The sequence below is a fragment of the Hemiscyllium ocellatum genome, chromosome 21, assembly GCF_020745735.1.
Source record: "Hemiscyllium ocellatum isolate sHemOce1 chromosome 21, sHemOce1.pat.X.cur, whole genome shotgun sequence".
In the NCBI taxonomy this organism is placed as follows: Eukaryota; Metazoa; Chordata; class Chondrichthyes; order Orectolobiformes; family Hemiscylliidae; genus Hemiscyllium; species Hemiscyllium ocellatum.
Genome location: NC_083421.1, coordinates 24,666,974 through 24,687,269, shown reverse-complemented (window position 1 = coordinate 24,687,269; position 20,296 = coordinate 24,666,974). Strand labels below are relative to the sequence as shown.

The following is a 20,296-nucleotide window of genomic DNA, read 5'->3' as shown; positions in this document are numbered from 1 at the left end:
AACTACATTATATCTATTCCCATTTTGCTTACAGTCTCTTCCTCATAAACCCCCACAAATATGTCATATTTGTCACACACTTACTTTACACTTAGTAAAAAGGACCAATTCTCTCTCTTTCACACCTTGATTTACACATTTTCACATCTTTGTTTCTTTCCCCACTATTAACAATCCCTGTGTCTTGTGCATCAGGCCTCCATACCACCGGCCCTGTAGTTCCTCCTGTGCCTCTGTCAAAAGTATACAAGGCACCTATACTTCAACACCTTTCAGTTCTGAAGAAGAGTCTTACAGGACTCAACACATTAACACCCCTCTCTCCACAGATGCTGCAAGACCTACTGAGTTTCTCTGGCATTCTTTAGGTTTGGTTCCGATTTCCAGCATTCACAGTATTTCCCTCCTTTAACTGTAGACTTGTTCAATTATGAGTTAGAATCTAGACCTCACTATCACAGGATAAAACTGGGGCAAATAACTCAGATGCTTTCGAAAGGAAACTAGGTGAGTACACCTGAGAAAGGGGAATAGAATAAATACTGAGATGAAGTGGATGGAACGGGAAAGACCTGGAGTAGAACCCCAGCACTGATTAGTTCTGCCAAATGGCAGTCTCTGAACATGTATTACAATACCGAAAGTAATTTTTCCTTGTTGCTTTTTCTCCCCAACCAATACAAAAGAAAATTAGATAAAAACTCAAGTGAAAACAGAAATTACTGGAAAAGCTCAGCAGGTCTGGCAGCATCTCTGGAGAAAAATCAGAGTGAATGCTTTGGGTCCAATGACCCTTCCTCAGAACTGATGGTAGCTAGAAAAAGGTTGATTTTTATACAGACGATAGAGTGGGGAGAGGAGGTAAGGAGTAAATGATAGGTGGGGATAGAGCCCATAAAGAGAGAACAATTGGACAGTCAAAGGAATGGAAAACAATCAGTTTAGTGGCTAACAATGGGTTGGGTGCAATAATGTTAACTCTGATTTCTCTCCACAGATGTTAGCAGACATACTGAGCCTTTCCAGCAATTTCTGTTTTTGTTTCAAAAGAAAACTAGCTTTAATTTGAGATTATGAACACCGCTGAAGACTCATTTGGTTGCACTCATGCATACAAGTCAGAAGATCCCACTTGAGACGAGAGAACCCTATCCAAGCTGACATGCCCCAATACAGTGCTGAATGAGTCCTGCACATTTGGAAGCACCATCTTCCAAGTAATTGATAATTGGAGGCCCTGTCTGCCACTCAGATGGACACAGAATATTGCAGGGCACTATTTGAAGTGTGGAAGGTGACTTGTTCCATGCTCACGCCAACACCACTATCTTTGTTTATAATTATCCCTCAAGCATTATCATTGAACAGATTGCTGATAGAGTTTCTATTTTGGGTGCAGTTGGGAAATTAGTATGAATTATACTCATTAGGCTGCAGCTCACATTTCTGCAAAAATACATTTCTATAACTTCATCAAATGTAGAATCTTTAATGACAATAGAATCAGCTCGCATAACTGAACAAAATTATGCATTCTTGACATCAAGTGATAAATGTTAGTGTTATTAACAGAATTGAAAATAAACTTGTCACAAAAAAAGTGAGCATTACTTAAATATGCTCAGTATATATACTTCATAACTGAAATTACATTGAGTTGTTTCACTTTGCACTGGCATTTTAGTTCAGTTTCCTAGCAATTTGAGTATATTCTTAAATGTGTAGTAATGTTTTAACTGTGCCGACTAGTTCGTCTGTACCACACTTGGGAAGAGCCTCCTCTATGGGCCACAAATAAGTTCAATCAGCAGAAATTTGCCAAGCTCAGTATTTAGGTCAAGGAGCTTTGTGGGTGGAACAAAATGATTCTGAGTAGTCATAAAGGCTGCAAAATCATGACTTGAGTTTTGGCACAAAACCTACACTCAACCTTGTTCTCAGCAAATTGACTACCATGCTTTTAACATTACAATAGCACAGGGGTGGGCAATTAATTCTTCCAAGGGGCCACATGAGAAACCTGAGTTATGTTGGAAGGCCAAACCAACAATAAGTTGAACATAATTCTGCTCAGTAATAATTTTCTCCCATTGTAAAAAGTACTGAATTATATAGTCTTGCACTGAAACTTATAATCAAAAGAATAAGGATATTCTGTTACAATAAAGATATGAAATTGTGGAGTAGGTCAAATATAGAAGAAATAAACTGTAAAAACAATAATTTCAGTATTTCATTTTATTTTTACCATGTTAATCTCACAAACCAATAATGAAAATTTGTTTCATTATTGTTCAGTATTACAAACAACTCTATACAAAAAGCAATAAGTGGTTTTGATGTTTTTCAGTTCAATTTACTTGTTTAGTGAGAAATATCCAGTCTGTTTTGGGCTTGAACAAGTGCATTGAAATCTGGTTGAATGTCTGAGGTGGATATGTGAAGGACAGCTGAGAGGTGATCGTCAGTGGTAGAGGATCTGTATTTGGATTTGTTGAACTTCATCACTGAGAATGTTTGTTCACATATATAGGTAGATCCAAAGAGGACTAGAATTTTCTGAGCATGCCTCCTCATGTGTGGAAAGTTCTCCTCTTTGAGGGAAGAGTAAAATTCAAGCAGTGAGAATGACCTAAAGTACTTGCCAGAAGTGTGTCAGACTGCAGGTCAATGAGTTCAAGCGAAACACCACTAGGTGCATTCTCCACAATGCATGGAAATGGGGAAAAAATCATATGCATTTCATTCTCAACCGTTTTAAAGTCTTGAAATCGCCTTGGAAATTCACCATGCACTGCTTCTAACATGATCACCTGTGGAGGTGATCAACTGAAGGTGTGGCTTCCTTCAGTGTTGGCAAGTGGGTGAGAATGTTGGCTTGAGAGAAGCTGCAACTTTCTCATAAAAGCCTTCACCAAGTTGTACATTTCATGCACAAAAGGCCCTTGCACTGCAGTTTCACATTTAGTTCATTCATAAGTGCAGTCACATCAACAGCAAAACCAAGGTCTGCAATCCAGTCTGCATCTGAAAGCTGTGGAATGCCATTCCCTTTCTTCTCACAGAAACCTTGAATCTCTTCTCTCAGGGCCCATACACCTTTCAGCATCTTGCCCAGACTGAGCCACCTGACAGATGTGTGGGAGCCTATGTCACAATGTTCAGTCTCAATTTCCTCCAAAAGTGCAACAAACTGCCTGTGATTCAAAGCTCTTGCCCTGATGAAGTTAACTATTTTAGTTACAACATTAACCACATGGTTAGTTTTTAACACTGATTTATACAACACTTCCTGATGTATAATACAATGCAAAAATACCAATTTCTGTTCAGGGTCAATTTCTGTCACTTTATCCTGCATTCTCTTTCAGAATCCAACAGTTTTTCCCATTAGATTTGGACAATCATCCGTTGTCACACCTGCCAGCTTGACCCATTTTAGTCCCAACGTGTCCAAATATGCGTTTACCTCCGTGAACAAATCATTATCAGTTGTTGTTCCTTTCATTGACCACATGGCTGCTAGCTCCTCTGTGATTTTAAAGTCCGTAGTTATCCCACGTACGAAGATGAGTAACTGGGCTGTGTCACGTACGTCACAGGTCTCATCCAAAGCCAAGGAAAAAAGGTCAAAGTTGACCGTTCTGTACTGCAGCTGAAGCTCCAGATTTCTCACGATGTCCCCAATCCTTCTCGTTACAGTGTGTTGGGAGAGGGGCACATTCTCAAATGCCTCCTTTTTTTCAAAGCATATTAGTTCTGCAGAGTCTAACAAACACTCCTTAATAAACTCTCCATCAGAAAACTGTCTACTGTTTCTGGCGATTTTGCGGGATATGACATATCATGGTGTGAGCTGACATTTTGAGGGCTAGCCAGCAAGCATCACTTTTAGCTGTTCATGCACACACATACACACGCATGTGCGTCCATATGTAAATAAAAAAAAGCATCCTTTTCAAAACAAAAGCAACACAGTTGTATTCCGTGCATGACGTAAATACTTTTTCATTTATGTTCTAATTTAAGATTGACCTCATGCGGGCCAGACAGGAATGACCAAATTTTATGGCCCGCGGGCCGTAAAATGCCGAGGTCTGCAATAACAGGTACACTTCCATTGGTTGCAAAGGACTTTGTGCCAGTCTGAGATCACGACTGGTGCTACTTAAATGCAAGGCTTTCTTTATGTTGTTGAATTACATGCACCCTGATCTGTCCCAGTTCAGCGCTTGGTCTGTGTGAATTGCTCACTCAGTGAAACAGTCGTAATAAGGAATTTGCCTTCAGTTAAAAAAACTGAGAGGAACGTTAGATGGAGGTGAAATGGGGAGGCAGAAAAAGGCCTCTCCTACGAGCCCTGGAATAACAGTAGATGGTTGAAACAACGTGATGGTCTTTGCTCAGCAAACCTTCAGGATCAAATGATCTGCCAACAACATCTAGCCTCGCGACGGAAGACAGATGGTGGATGAAGCAGTGCAGAGTAAAACAAATGTCGGCATGTATTAGTGCAGCAAAGAGAAATTACAACAGCTTATGGGCAATATCATCATCAAGAGATACATGGACAGATGCAACACTGCTGTAGTGCCACAGTGACCCAACACATGTTAATAAAATTCCCTGCACCTCAGAGGGTAATTATGTGATACAAAATGGTAGTTCTGATTTTCAGAAACAAATGTTAAATTTTATTCGAGTTACAAAGTCATTGACAATGTCCAGATAACGTTAAAAGCAGAGTCAACTATTCATTTATTTGCTGCATCACAAGATGCCCATTTAAAAAACAAAGGTAACTTTAAAACATATAAATTATCAATTCTGGCTTTAAATTTGTACATAAAGAGACACCAGGAACCAGTGTAACATGACATGTAACATGGGTAAATAAGCTAAAAAGATTAGCCAATGCTGAATTGCACAAATTCCAAATAGGTAGTTTATATTTCAAAAATCTTAATAGGTCACTGTTGTTTATTTGCACTTTACTGTTAGGAAACCCAAAGGTGTTAGCCTCAAAAGTTAATCAAAACTTGACCTACTCTTGGGAAATAAGGCAGGGCAGATGACGGAGATATCAGTGCAGGAGCACTTTGGGGCCAGTGACCATAATTCTATTTGTTTTAAAATAGTGATGGAAAAGGGTAGACCAGATCTAAAAGTGGAAGTTCTAAATTGGAGGAAGGCTAATTTTGAAGGTATTACACAAGAACTTTCAAAGGCTGATTGGGGACAGATGATCGCAGGTGAAGGGACGGCTGGAAAATAGGAAGCCTTCAGAAATGAGATGATAAGAGTCCAGAGACAGTATATTCCTGATAGGGTAAAAGGGAAGGCTGGTAGGTGTAGGGAATGCTGGATAATGAAAGAAATTGAGGGTTTGGTTAAGAAAAAGGAAGCATATGTCAGGTATAGACAGGATAGATGAAGTGAACCCTTAGAAAAGAATAAAGAAAGTAGGACTATACTTAAGAGGGAAATCAGGAGGGCAAAAAGGGAACATGAGATAGCTTTGCCAAATTGAGTTAAGGAGACTCCAAAGGGTTTTTACAAATACATTAAGGGCAAAAAGGTAACGAGGGAGAGAATAGGGCCCCTCAAAGATCAGCAAGGCCGCCTTTGTGTGGAGCCACAGGAAATGAGGGAGATACTAAACGAGTATTTTGCATCAATTTTAATGTAGAAAAGGACATGGAAGATGTAGAATGCAGGAATTAGATGGCGACATCTTGAAAAATGTCCATATTACAGAGGAGGAAGTGCTAGATGTTTTGAAACACAAAAGTGGATAAATTCCCCAGGACCAGATCAGGTGTACCCTGCAACTCTGTGGGAAGCTAGAGAAGTGATTGCTGGGTCTCCTGCTGAGATATTTGTTCCATCAATAGTCACAGGTGAGTTGCCAGATGACTGAAAGGCGGTTAACATGGTGCCACTGTTTAAGAAAGGTGGTAAGGACAAGCCAGGGAACTATAGACCACTGAGCCTGTTGTCGGTGGTGGGCAAGTTGTTGGAGGGAATCCTTGAGGGAAAGGATGTACATTTATTTGGAAAGGCAAGAACTGATTAGGGATAGTCAACATGGCTTTGTGCATGGGAAATCATGTCTCACAAATTTGATTGAGTTTTTGAAGAAACAAAGATGAGGGCAGAGTGGTGAACGGGATTAATATGGACTTCAGTAAGGTGTTCGACAAGGTTCCTCACAGGAGACTGGTTAGCAAGGTTAGATCTCAAGGAATACAGGGAGAATTTGCCATTTGGATAAAAAACTGGCTCAAAGGTAGAAGACAGAGGGTGGTGGTGGAAGAGTTGTTTTTCAGACTGGAGGCCTGTGACCAGTGGAGTGCCATAAGGATCTGTGCTGGGTCCAATACTTTTCGTCAGTTATATAAATGATTTGGATGTGAGAATAAGAGGTACAGTTAGTAAGTTTGCAGATGACAAAATTAGAGGTGTAGCAGACAGCCAAGAAGGTTACCTCAGAGTACACCGGGATCTTGATCAGATTAGCCAATGGGCTGAGAAGTGGCAGATGAAGTTTAATTCAGATAAATGCGAGGTGCTGCATTTTGGAAAAGCAAATCTTAGCAGGACTTACTTACTTAACGTTAAGGTCCTAGGGAGTGTTGCTGAACAAAGAGACCTTGGAGTTCAGGTTCATAGTTCCGTGAAAGTGGAGTCGCAGGTAGATAGGATAGTGAAGACGACATTTGGTATGCTTTCCTTTATTGGTCAGAGGCATGTTGCGGCTGTACAGGATATTAGTTAGGCCACTTTTGGAATAGATTGCATGCAATTCTGGTCTCTCTCCTATCAGAAGGATGTTGTGAAACTCGAAAGGGTTCAGAAATGATTTACAAGGATGTTGCCAGGGCTGCAGGATTTGAGCTATAGGGAGAGGCTGAACACGCTGGGACCGTTTCCCATGGAGCATTGAAGGCAGAAGGGTGACCTTATAGAGGTTTATAAAATCATGAGGGGCATGGATAGGATAAATAGACAAAGTATTTTTCCTGGGGTGGGGAAGTCCAGAACTAGAGAGCATAGGTTTAGGGTGAGAAGGGAAAGATATAAAAGAGACCTAAGGGGCAACACTTTCACTCAGAGGGTGGTGTGTGTATGGAATGAGCTGCCAGAGGATGTGGTGGAGGCTAGTACAATTGCAATATTTAAAAGGCATCTGGATCGGAATATGAATAGGAAGGGCTTGGAGGGATATGGGCCGGATGGTGGCAGGTGGGACTAATTTGGGTTGGGATATCTAGTCGTCATGGACAGGTTGGACCGAAGGGTCTATTTCCATGCCATACATCTTTATGACTCTACGACTGCAATTTCCAGAGCAGTTTGAGATAACTGTCCAATGATGGGAGAACAATAATGATCAAATGAAGATGTGTTGTCCAGCTCAACCACGCGGTTCCTTCGTAAAAAAAAATCATTGAACCAAGAGACATGCACAGGAAAGTCACAGCCTTTATTCAGTCAGGGCACAGCAGCCTTAGTTTAGAAAAACAAAGCAGAGACAGCATATGTGCTCCCACTCTCTAATCAATAACTCTTAAAGGTAGCAAAAAAAAAGAACCTTGCACGTTCCACTGGTCATGTTGTTCACAGCTCCCAACAAAACATACACGAAGGTTATCGATCTTTTAAGTTTTCTGTACTCTTCAATTCTGTTCTGAACTCAACTACCTGACTAAACAATGTCTATCAGCTACTGAACAAAATCTACCACACCCAGAAGTTTCAGTTCTCTTCCCAATAGACAAGCTTTGATCTCCCTCACCCGGCTCTTGATGTGCAAGACTCGACTGTAATGAAACGCATTTCCTTGCTGTTAATCTCTCCATCCACACTCAATACTGGCTGTGCGTACCTCTCATCCCCTCTCAATCCCACTGTGTTTCCACTTTGCAATAACATTCTTCATAAACCAGCTACACCCCCATCCACCCAAAAACAAAATCCATTTCATTGCATTTAATACCCACAGAATGTTCTCTTACAACTGGCTATAGTTCTCATCGAATAATTATTGCGTCTTCCATGTTGCTGTTTTGTAAATATAAACCACCGAAGGAGAGCAAGAAACAGAACCTACATTGCGATGAAGAGACCATGTGGTAGAAATGATGGCAAAGAAGGCACAATGGCTTGGTCCACTTAGCTGTCAATCTCAGCTACTGCCCCCAATGTATATGCTTATTCTTTGATGTGGGAGCAGGAGGCACCTTTGTGTATGTTTTAGCTAATCCCTTTGTCTGTAGAGTGTACAAAATTATAATTAAATGATGCAGGGCCTTATGAGAAGAAATGATCTTCAGACAACAGCCCAATATGTTTGACATCATTCACTTGGACCCTCTCTCTGAGGAACTGCTGAAAATGTGTTGCTGGTCAAAGCACAGCAGGCCAGGCAGCAACTCAGGAATAGGGAATCCGACGTTTTGAGCATAAGCCCTTCATCAGGAATGAGAGAGAGTAGCCAAGCAGGCTAAGATAAAAGGTAGGGAGGAGGGACTTGGGGGAGGGGCGATGGAGGTGGGATAGGTGGAAGGAGGTCAAGGTGAGGGTGATAGGCTGGAGTGGGGTGGGGGCGGAGAGGTCAGGAAGGAGATTGCAGGTTAGGAGGGCGGTGCTGAGTTGAGGGAACCGACTGAGACAAGGTGGGGGGAGGGGAAATGAGGAAACTGGAGAAATCTGAATTCATACCTTGTGGTTGGAGGGTTCCCAGGCGGAAGATGAGGCGCTCCTCCTCCAGCCGTCGTGTTGTTATGTTCTGCCGGTGGAGGAGTCCAAGGACCTGCATGTCCTCGGTGGAGTGGGAGGGAGAGTTAAAGTGTTGAGCCACGGGGTGGTTGGGTTGGTTGGTCCGGGCGGCCCAGAGGTGTTCTCTGAAGCGTTCCGCAAGTAAGCGGCCTGTCTCCCCAATATACAGAAGGCCACATCGGGTGCAGCGGATGCAATAGATGATGTGTGTGGAGGTACAGGTGAACTTGTGGCGGATATGGAAGGATCCCTTGGGGTCTTGGAGGGAAGTGAGTGTGGAGGTGTGGGCGCAAGTTTTACATTTCCTGCGGTTGCAGGGGAAAGTGCCGGGGGTGGAGGTTGGGTTGGGTGGAACCACTGAAACATCTAATCAGCGCTGTAATGGTTCAAGAGCTTAGTGCTGAGGACAAAGCTGAAGCTAACATAAATATAAAATCTAATATATCACTGCCCATGGGCTTACAGCCTGATAGCATCCCAGATTTATGTTCAGTGAGAGAATGGCCTTTTCCTTTCATCTGTGAGACTGATGAACTATCAGCAAAGAGGGAAACCAAAGTTGAAAAATCACTATGTATGTAGAAGATGACAGAGCTGTCCTTTGTCAATTTTTCACAGAATGCTGAGAGATGGGAAATGTGCTGTAGAACTAAAACACACATTTGACAGTGGCTTGCAAAGCCAAGCAGAACAGTAAGACAGTATGCCCAGTGTTGCAACATTACACTCTGCATTTTCATTTACACTTCAGTTGAGTTAAGTCTTTTAATACAAAAATGCACTATCTGACAATGAAACGTGACATGATGAATTCTTCTGATCAATTAATTGAACACTGAAGTTAACAGACCATAACAGGGGATAACTAACAAGACCATTCTGGCTCTGTGACTCTGCTATTATTTGGGATATAAATGTAGCAACTTGTTATTGGCAGTGTCCTGTGGGACAGTTCAGCATAAACAAACACTTTGAGCTCCAAAACTCAAACTGCCTCAGAAACAAATTTTTATCACTCCTGAGAGCTACAGCAAATCCTGCACAAATTCACTTCTTTAAGCATTCACCAAAACCCTACAGAGCAGAAAGAGGCCATTCAACTGCACTGACCCACATTTCAAGTGAGGCTGTACAAGGATTTCAAGTATAACAAGATTAAACATCAGTCTACCTGAAATGGCAGCGCATTCATCTCACAGCAAACATTGAAGCTTTGAGTTTCATTCTGGATTTTAAGCATGCAAGCCTTAACTGGCATTTCAGTCCAGTAATGATATTTTTTGCACCAAAGAATAATACATAATAAATGAGATTCTGTATTGAGACCGATAATTTCCCAGATTTACATTGGAATTGGTTTCTAAAACTTAGTTATAGTACACAAATGCCTACTGACTGTGGTGGAACTGCTAATATTCATGCCTTAGTCCACAGATTAGCAGGAGGATGGAAGAACACAGCAAGCCAGGCAGCATTAGGAGGTGGAGAAGTCAACATTTCGGATGCAACTCTTCCCATCGATCAACCAGGTCGTACTCTCAACCTGTGTTCACCTATCCCTACCTCACTACCCTGCCCCCTCCCACCCCCTTTATCTGCTGCTCCCCTTACACCCACTCCCAGTCCTGAAGAAGTGTTACACCCAAAATATTGATTCACAATTTCCTGATGCTGCCTGGCTTGCTGTATTCCTCCAGGATCCTGCCTGTCTACCTTGGAATCCAGCATTGCAGTATTTTTGTCTTTAGTCAGCAAATTAGCAGTGACTTGACGGCTTGACCACCAAATTCCTCGTGGACATTCCAGTGCAATATTGAGAACTGACAGCTTCCCAGTGAGATATCAAAACAAGGTCTCGCCTGTTCTCTCAGTTAGAACACAGAACAATATGACGCAGTACAGGCCCTTCAGCCCTCGATGTTGCACTGACCCGTGAAACCAATCTGAAACCCACCTAACCTACATTATTCCATTATCATCCATATATTTATCCAAAGACCATTTAAATGCCATTAAAGTTGGTGAGTCTACTACTGTTGCAGGCAGGGCACTGTACGTCCTTACTAATCTGAGTAAAGAACCTACTTTGACATCGGTCCTATATCTATCACCCCTTAGTTTAAAGCTATGTCCCCCTCATGCCAGCCATCATCATCTGAGGAAAAAGCCTCTCACTGTCCACCCTATCTAACCTTCTGATCATCTATTAAGTCACCTCTCAACCTTCTCCCCTCTAATGAAAACAGCCTAAAGTCCCTCAGCCTTTCCTTACAAGACCTTCTCAATACCTGGCAACATCCTGGTAAATCTCCTCTGCACCCTTTCCATGTCCTTCCTATATCGTGGCGACGAAAACTGTACGCAAAACTCCAAGTGCGGCTGCACCAGAGTTTTGTACAGCTGCAGCATGACCTCATGACTTTAAAACTCAATCCCTTTACAAATAAAAGCTAACACACCGTACGCCTTCTTAACAACCCTATCAACCTGGGTGGCAACTCTCAGGGATCTGTGCACATGAACACAGAGATATCTCCGCTCATCCACACCAAGAATCTTACTACTAGCCCAGTACTCTGTATTTCTGTTACTCTTTCCAAAGTGAATCACCTCACACTTTTCTGCATTAAAGTTGGATGTGAAAGAATTTGAAGCACTATTTGGAGATTTTTTTTGGTGTCCTAGCCAGTAATTATCCTTCATCCTATCATCCTCAATAGGTTATCTTATTGCAGGTTGTGGGGACCTTGCAATGCACAAATTACCTGTTGTGTGTCCAATATTACGACAGTGACTACACCTCCAAGAAGTACTTCATCAAGGCTGCACATCATTTTGGAGGATCAACCTTTCTTTCTATTCCCCCCGAAAATCTGTTACAAAGACAGAAATGATGTCCTGACCTAAACTTGCACACACTGTCAGACGGTTTAGTGAGATGAGTAACTCAATTTAAATCAATCAATCTCCTTTTTAATGTGTTCAGGTAAGTATTCAGTTGAGAATAACGGAGAACAGTCTGTTAATTAAGTTCTGCAGTTGGAGGTGCCTGTCGCCTGCAACATGCTCAGTTCGATCTTGAGCTTTAATATAGCTTCAGGTGGTCTGTCTGATGAAGTGACATTTGGAGCTTTCAAAGAGACAACGCTCTGCCAATAGCTTTAATAGTGAGGCAGTCCAGAAAGCATGATTTCTGGACAAGGCAAAACAAAACCTAAAGGGTAACTAACATTTAGAACGTAGGATGGAAGGTGTGAACTATTTATTTGCATTTGCATAGGAATCTGGATAAGCTTAAGATCTATTAGAAAGAGGGCAGAATATGTTGCTTGATGTATTACTCTTTACTAAGTTTATTTGCTCGCCATGAAACCAAACGCAATAAGATATGCAATATCTGACAGACAGTGCTGCAAAAGCCCAGCTGGTATCTTTCAGCAAAGGAAATCTCCTGCCCTCTCTGGTTACCCTGCCCATGGTCGACTGTTCATTCCTTAAAAAGCTCATACTTCTTCACAGAGCAATCATAACCAATTAGTGCAGCTAGTGTCATCCATTTTGAGAAACAAGAAAAATCTTGACATGTGTACCAAGATGCTATGTAAATGCAAGTTTTGATGGAAAGTAATGCTTTATGATTGCAGACATCCATCGAGTATCCTGCTTCTGGAACATTAACAACACAAATACACTGCCTTGATAAGTTATAGAGTATTTAAATAAAACACATGAATTCCAATCGTCAGGTTTGTTTATATTGCAATATAAAAACATAACAGTTGGACTATCAGATGATATATCTCTCTGGTCAAGTTTTGTTTAAATACCATAACTTTCTTTCACCTAAAACTGAATGGCAAAGGCCTACACTTGCAAGAAATCAATTAGAGCTGGTCAGATGATAAAAAGATTCATCCCTTTAATAAATCTTTTACATTAATAACAATTGAATTCTTTCATGTTTAATTCAGTTGCACCCTTTCTGATTCTGTTTTAATGAGATTCATTCAGTATCTAGGTCAGTACTATCTAGAGCAGTCAATTCAAAGCTAAAGATAGAATTGTGCTGGCGGAGGAGTTTAAAGGCCAGCCATATTTATCGTATGCCTATATACAAGAACATTTAAATGTTTCTCAAAGCAGATTCAGCACAGGGTGCCTAACGAGACACTGACTCAACTGTGATGAGATCCAACATTGTACGAATTCCGTTATTAAAGTTGTCATACATCTACCATCACTGGGAGAGAATAAACCCCAGGAAAGATAGATCAACCCTGAGCAAACACAGCCTCGAAAATCCTTCACATTTACGTTTGTTAATGTAAGACTCACTGATTGAGCCATAATGACTCCTGTGGGACCCAACGATGAAATATCTAAACTTCTATTCAATACCCCGGAAATTTAAAGAACATCTCTTTTCCTTAATTTACACAGAAGAAATCATAACCAAGAACTGATAGTTAACTGGAAAAACTGAACAAACTGAGGCTCCTTTTTTCTGGAAAGTACAGGCTAATGGGATAATTGATAACAGGTCTTCAAAATTGATGGTTCCACTTGCGGGAAGAGTCTAAAACTGAAGGTAATAAGTACATGATTTGGAGATGCCGGTATTGGACTGGGGTGGACAAAGTTACAAATCACACAACAGCAGGTTATAATCCAAGAGGTTTATTTGGAAGTACTAGCTTTTGGAGTGCTGCTCCTTCATCAGGTGATTGTGGAGAATAAGATGGTAAGACACAGAGAAATAAATCTGTTGAAGTATAAGATAGTCACTAATAAAGACAGTAGAGGTTTGACTCTCAATAGTTAAATGTGGAATTCAATACCATGAAGTAGTAGTGAGGTGAACAATATAAATGGATTTAAGGGTAAACTAGATTAGTACAAAGGGAAAAAGAACATAAATATTTGCTGATAGTGTTGGATGAAGTGGGATCGGAGGAGTCTCAAATGAAGCACTATATGATTGGACCAAATGGTCTGGTTGTGTTTTATACATTCTACGTAATTCTGTTTATCTAATTCTCAGACATTGTTCATCAAAACCAACTTTAATACTGCAGCATTGTGACTCAGCCCTGCTCCCAATGAAGGACCAAACAGATTATAGACTTAGAATGATGCAGCAAGGCAAAATGATGTGCACTCCACAAGGCCAGTCGTTTCATATCCCCCTGAACTTTTGCTTCCTGAAATGGGGAAAACAAATCCCAAGGCAGTCAAACTCACCCCATCCTCTTTGAGGTGCATTAAGGAATTGGAAGATCCCTTGGAATAACTCTTTAAACAAGAAATTGGACATTGAAGAAACTTGAAGAGAAGATATTGACACTTTAAAAAGCAAGGCAGGCTCCACCTGTACTGAATCAGCCTAAACAGGAACATCCTGTTATCAATATTTTTAGTTTTATGCTTGCTTTTTAAAAACTACTTCCCTGAAATGATCTGGTTCTCACCCATCGAATGCTGTCAGATGCACTGGAGATCAAACTCAATAAACATTGCCTTTAATGGAAATTCTGTAACTGATAGTCTGTTTGGCGATTTCAGATGACACTGCAGCATTTCAAACAGACATAATGCTAAATGACACCTGATATCTCAAAATTCTTTCACTCCCAACACTGGCTGGCTAAGAGAAAACATTACATCACGTTCTTGTACAGGAAAAAGCTTTGACTAGTTCAACAGTTTGAATGCAGAACAAAAAGACTTTTAAAAATGCGTTGACCATTCAACCAAGCAATGTCAAGACATCGGATTTACCAAGTGATCCTTTCATTTGCAGGATTTTCCAACTACTTCACCAGTTCTCTAGCTTCCGAATGTCAATCAGATTCCTCTGGCATGGAATTCAGCTACATGTCACCAGCTGCAGAAACACGGATAAGACAACATGCTTTGTCCAGAGATAGGCCGTGCAAGATGGAAAGCGATGCAAATAAATACTCAAGCATTTAGATGGAGTTTTATATGAATGAATTGGAACAGTGGCAGCTCGGAATATTTCTCATTGTCAAGTGCTTTTTGAATGTAACAGATTTTTGCAATGTATCACCTTTAAGAGGACAGGGAAGAGTGGGCAAATGTCTTCATCACTTAGTGAGCTTGCCCATTTGGATTGTGTGGACAAACAGAAACATTATTGGACATTGAAATTAGCCCTGAGCCCAGAAGCACTTGCGGCATTCCAACAATCCCAGACATTTCCCGCAGTCAGTGTGATATTTGTTCCAGACATATCACGGCTGGGAGATTTGCAAGAAGGGTAAGGGGCGACTGGTTCACTGACTTATTTCCAGATAACCTTCTTGCATCAGTCCCATATCCACAACCCGTCCACATCCCAACTGAACCTACTCTTTTGTCTCTAGAAAATAAACCCAATCCACTTTCACAACCACCACCATCAAGACTTTAGTTATCTGATTGCCATGACATTTCTGCAGCCACTGGAATAATGAGCAGAATGTGATGGAGTTGCCCGATAAGGAGTCATTGGGTGGTCTGGGCCAATGTTGATTGGAGTTCAGAAGAATGAGGGACGATCACATTAAAACATAACATTCTTAAGGAGCTTGACAGCTCAGATGTTGAGCAAACGTTTCTCCCGCTGGGGAACTTGGAGTAAAGTCTCAAAATATGGGGTCAGTCATTTAATGCTGACATAGAGTGAAATGTCTTCATTGAAGAATTGTGAATTGATGGTATTCTCTATCCCAGATAGCTGTGGATACACAGTCATTGAGTATATTCTAGACAGAAGTCAATAGATTTTAGATGCAAAATGTTTGCAGGATATACCTAGAGTGACACCTTATTGTTAGTGGGAACTTTGCAAGATGGTTATCTTCCTTTTCCCGTACTAGTCTAAAGTTTACGGATATTAAGTGGTAAAGGATGACCACGTGGGAGTCACAGGAGGAGCACGTTCTTAAGTAACAAAATATTTATTATATAATAGTAAGATACCAATTTATAGTACAGTAAGACGAGATAACTACATTACAATGCAAGTAATACAGCAAAAGGAACAAAAGTGATGGATCCACTCCCTCCACTCAGCAGCAGCAGTGGGCAACATCTACAAGGTGCACTGCAGAAATCCACCAAGGTTCCTTACACAGCACCCTCCAATCGCACAACCACTAATATCTAGATGGAAGGGCAGCAGATACATGAGAATGCTATAACCTGTAAGTTTTGCTTCATACCCCTCACTGGCTTGACTTGGAAATATATCACCATTTCTTTAAGCTGGGTCAAGATGCCAGAACTTCCTTCCTCACAGCAATATGTTCACACCGAGAGCACATGAACTGCAGCAGCTCAAGAAGGCAGCTCACCACCAACTTCTGAACAGCAATTAGAGACAGGCAAATAATGTGGGCCCAGCCATCGACTCCTACACCTCACAAGCGGTTAAACAAAATGTAAACATTGCCTCTGACTCAACATTATAAAGGCTGAAAGCACTGGTTTTTGTAATTTCACATTTGTTGAATTTTTCTTCATAATCCTCATGTGAAGAACCTGGAGATGTTTTGTGGTAAATGCTTGTTCTCTCCACTCTCATTATTTTGCTAGCTATAGTAACTAGTTCAGTACCAGGATGCTCAGCACCAAACAAACATTCAGGTCATACCAGAATTCTCCAACTGAACTTGTTGGAGATGAAGAGTGGAGGCACAATCAATTCTTTTGTGGAACTGCATTTCCCACCTTCTGCCAATCTGATGAATGATTGTTAACCTTACTCTCTGGCTCTGGTTTGTACCCAGCTATGAATTTTGCTCCTCCCCCCACTGCTTAAATAGTCTCTGACCCGATTTTCAGTGTTCCCAGTATTCTGGTTTTGTTAGAGCTCCCTGAAATTGCCCATTTCCTTTTATAAATGTACAAATAATTTTAGCTATCCAACTGTCCATTGGCACGATCCACTTTCTAATGAATTTCCGTATTAATAATGCTTCAGTTACCTTTTCCCCAGGTTCCTTTGGTACGTGCAGATTCAATCCATCCAGGACACAGAGTTTTATTCTCTATAAGCTTATTAATATGCTCACCCCTAACTCCTCCACACAAACCTCTTTAAGGCATTGTGAACTTGGATCCCAGTCAGCATGCAGAGGCAGGGGTGGGAGAAGACGGAAAATTAGAAATAGGGTGATGGATAATGAAAGTGTATGAGATGAGAAATACTCAGCCTTTAGTCTGTAACATCATTCCAAATCTAAGAGGCCCATAGTTCTCGAGGAAGCTCAGGTGTGTGCTTGGCAACTTGTTTCTGCCATCTGCTAAAGGAACGGAGGGACAGCGGACCCCAGCTGCAGGCACTTAAATACTGGGTCCCCTCCAAACTATACTTCTGTTGTAGACAAATTCCATCACACCGTCTCCTGACATTATCAAATAATTTATTTTAGTCATTATTATCTGTGTAATGAAACCCTAGCCCTCCATTACAGTAACTTATCCAACTCCATCTGTTAGTTTATATGTCATTTATCCCTGTACATCAATTAGTCTGGGTGCAATGTAACCCTGCTGACCAATGCATTGACTGACACTGTCATGGAAATGACCAGCACCATCTGCTGGTGATGTTGGAGAGTACAGAGGATGGATCAATGTCATTGGAGAGATTCAGACAGAAACTTCATTTGTCTGAACCGACAGTCTTTTCACATCACCGTCATTGAGTTAGAGAGATGTTTGGCACAGAAACAGACCCTTCAGTCCAACTCGTCCATGCCGACCAGATATCCCAAATTAATTTAGTCCCATTTGCCAGCATTTGGCCCATATCCTTCTAAACCCTTCATATCCAGATGCTTTTTAAATGTTGAAAGTGTACTAGCATCCATCACTTCCTCTGGTAGTTCATTCCACACATACACCACCCTCTGCATGAAAAATTTGCCCTTTTGGTCCTTTTAATTCTTTCCCTCTCTTAAACCTACGCCTCCAGTTTTGGATTTTGTTACCTTTGGGAAAAGACCTTGACTATTCACCCTATCCGTGCCCCTCATGATTTTATAAACCTCTATAAGGTCATCCCTCAGTCTTTAACAGTCCAAGGAATATAGCCCCAGCCTGCTCAGCCTCTCCCTAAAGCTCAAAGTTTCACAACATTCTTCCTATAGCAGGAAGACCAGAACTGAATGCAGTATTCCAAAAGTGTATAAGAAAATGTTTGCATTTATATAGGGCCTTATGCTATTCCAACACACTTTAGAGACAACTAAGCATTTTTGACAGGGAGGTTTTATTATAATTAATGTAGGTCATCTGACAGCCCATTTGCACTCACTAAGTTACCAAAAACTTACTGATCACAAGTATTGATCAGATGTTCCGTCTTAGTGACGCTGGCTGAAAAATAAATATCAGCCACAATCCACGGAGAGCTCCCCTGCTCAATCTCACAATAGAACTGCAAGACCTTTTACTGTGTACCTGAGAGACCCGATGAGACTTTGGTTAAATGTCACAACTGAAAGACAGATAGGAGAGTCACCCAGGTTCTGAATTTGCCCAGTTTTCATGACTGAATCAGTTTGCAGTTCATGTCATGAGGGTAGAAATCCAACAGTCACAGAAAGAATGGTCACCCTAATGTTACGACATGCACACAATCCAGTAATCCAATGACACCCATTCCCAGCTGTAGCCAAGTGACAGTCCGCTCACAGAGGCAGGATGCCTCCTTCTCACTCTAGGGACACATGCAGAAGGAGCTGTGGAAGAAAAGGATATTCCTTGTTTCACAGGCACCTCCTAACATCTCAGAAGTAGCCCAATTTTGCCTCTGAGGGTAAGACTAAAATATAAAGAGGATAGTATTAGCTATTTGCTAGAAGAACTTGTTAATAGAACTAAAGAGTCGTTACTGATAAAAGACTTTTGCTTACAATCCTACTGTGCTTTACGGATAGCATGAAGCCACTGTAATTATTGAAAAAGTCAACTGTAACATTATTACTTACTGACACTAACTATATAGAAGAAGGTGACATTCAAATCATTGCTACAGTGTAGATGTATCTATGATTTCCCACAGTTGCAGATATCTGTTGCATGAATGAGGTTGTGTGGGAACAAATCACTGCTCAACAAGTGACAAACAAACCACTTACACGCCACTCACTTTAACACAATAGTAGGCAACCCAAATTGGCAAAAGCCTGGACAAAGCCCATCATTAAAAGGGTCCTAACGTTACTAAATACCAGCTTACGTTTTTACAATGAAGTCAATTAAATGGGGCGAACTCCGCAATGTCCTGAAAAACAGTAGTTGATAGTGAGCTTCGGTTATGCAAGGTTAACAATAGAGAAAAGGAAATCATCTCGCAATTTGAGTTGATTTGCAGTTTTACTGGTATAGATTCCTCACCAGACGATGCCGATGATTTACTTCCAAGTAACACTGAGCTCCATTCAGCTTCCCATTATTAATGCAGTATATTCTGCACCATTGTAATAGCTGCTTAAGTCAAACCACCCACGTTTAGAAGGCCTACTCCCACCAGCAGCCTTCTGTTGCTTGCAGTTCCAAATGCTGTACCCAGAAAGTGACTGCAATTATGTCACACTCTATGTCTTTCGGAATTGATGACTCATCCACATTGGAACCTTACTCACAGGGCACTTGTTCACTTGTACAATCTTGTGTGTCAGAAAGCACTCTATCCTTGGTGCAATTTGTCAAAATTAAACTCATCTCCCAGTGTTTTCCGAGCTCAATAACTCTGGTTAACTAAACTAATGGCAGGTTGTACAAAAACAAGATTCCACTTTTTGCTTTAAATCATCTTAAATCAAGACATCTGTCATACAATCTCCAAACTTGTCCTTGTCATTCCTATGAATCAAGTCACCACAAATGGTTCTGCAAATCTCAAAAAAAGCAGCCTTCTGACAGAAACCAAGCAACAAATACCAGGAAAAACACGTTCCAGAAATGAAGTTTGGACTTTTGTTTTCTTTTCCAAATGCTACGAACTTGCTCAATGACATTAAGCTTTGTGTTCCAATCAATCAAACTAATGGCCAAAATAAATGAAAACAAAAATACTGCAGGTGCTGGAAATTGGAAACAAACACTAGAAGTGCTGGAGAAACTCAGGAGGTCTGGCAGCAACCAGTACAACTCTTCTCCAACCTCCAAGAAGTCCACATAAAGATAGGATAAAGATGGGAACAAATTACTCCATTTTAAACAAGACCGTGTGAGAGAAACTAGGGTTTGTCCAATGCCAAACAAAATATACAAAAGCACCATCCACATTAGGGTGGGTCTCAAAGTATTTTATGGCCAACTAAGTACGTTTGAAATGTAGTCAGTGTTGGAATGTAGGAAATGCAGCAATCGATTTGTGCACAGCAGGCTCCCGTAGACAGCAATGTAATCATGATCAGTCTTTTGTGGCATTTGGCTTGAAGGATAGACTTGAGGCCTGGTGTGCATCAAACAGCCTGAATAGATCTCAGGTGTGTCA

The 20,296-nt window shown here is 41.1% G+C and overlaps 1 protein-coding gene across 3 annotated transcripts in view; it reads right to left on the bottom strand.

Moving 5' to 3' along the window:
* Positions 1-20,296, bottom strand: part of pnpla7b (patatin-like phospholipase domain containing 7b) — a 335,345-nt gene that overhangs the window by 81,088 nt on the left and 233,961 nt on the right. The gene's annotated exons all lie outside the window — the stretch shown is intronic.